Raw genomic sequence first — 1,199 nt, forward strand, 5'->3', positions numbered from 1 at the left:
ACCCATGGCAGATGGTCGGGCTGTGTTTCCACCCCTGGGGCAAACGGTTCCAGGTATACTGAATGCCCCTCCATGTGAAAGCAAACTGTGGCTTACATTCTTTGGCCAAAGGGATGGAAAAGAAGGCATTAGCAATGTCAATGGTGGCATACCATTTGGCCGCTTTTGACTCCAGTTCATACTGGAGTTCTAACATGTCCGGCACAGCAGCACTCAGTGGGGGTGTGACTTCATTCAGGCCACGGTAGTCCACCGTCAGCCTCCATTCTCCACTGGCTTTACGCACTGGCCATATGGGGCTGTTAAAAGGCGAGTGAGTTTTGCTGATCACTCCCTGGCTCTCTAGTTGACGAATTAACTTATGAATGGGGAGCAAAGAATCCCTGTTGGTGCGGTACTGCCGCCTGTGCACCATTTTTGTAGCAATTGGTACCTGTTGCTCTTTTACTCGCAGCAGCCCCACAACAGATGGATCTTCTGACAGGCCAGGCAAAACAGACAGCTGCTTAATGTTGTCTGTGTCCACAGCAGCTATTCCAAAGGCCCATCGATACCCCTTAGGATCCTTGAAATGCCTCCTTCTGAGATAGTCAATACCTAGAATACATGGAGCCCCAGGGCCCAGCTAGCTCAGTCGGTAGAGCATGGGACTCTTAATCCCAGGGTCGTGGGTTCGAGCCCCACGTTGGGCGCCAAAAATCTGTCACGGAGTTGAGCAGATCAATCTATGTCTGTGACAGAGGCGACAGGCCTCTGCCTTCCCCCCCACCCCAGTCCCACAAAAATGGGAAGGAAGGAAGGGAGGAAAAGAACAGCGGCAACAATCTATGGAGGAAAACTTATTTTACTATAATATTGGAATACAAGATAACACCATTTATACAATTTAATTGAAATTGAGATTAATAAATCAGACAAGATGAGAGAGAGAGTTCCCGGGACCGATTCAAACCTGAAAAGCTTGGAACGGCCAGGAAAGCACCTCCAGCACCCACTGCAAGGCAGCAAGAGAGCGCCCCCCCCACCTGGAAGGGTCAGATCCCGTGACTGCTGTAATGTACAGGGATAGGTACCTGGGACTGGGCAGTGACACTTTAATGCCCCGTACACTACATGATGTTTTGATGTGGAATACTGAAACCCAGAAACAAAAAAACACAGAACCATGACAACCTTAAAGATAAAATCTAAGAAGCATA

General features: G+C 49.0%; 1 non-coding gene across 1 annotated transcript; it reads left to right on the forward strand.

Moving 5' to 3' along the window:
- Positions 1-619: 619 nt before the first annotated feature.
- Positions 620-692, forward strand: TRNAK-CUU (transfer RNA lysine (anticodon CUU)). Its single transcript has one exon. It is a non-coding gene; the product is annotated as a tRNA-Lys (tRNA).
- Positions 693-1,199: the final 507 nt, after the last annotated feature.

This window comes from Lagopus muta, chromosome Z (assembly GCF_023343835.1).
Source record: "Lagopus muta isolate bLagMut1 chromosome Z, bLagMut1 primary, whole genome shotgun sequence".
Lineage (NCBI taxonomy): Eukaryota > Metazoa > Chordata > Aves > Galliformes > Phasianidae > Lagopus > Lagopus muta.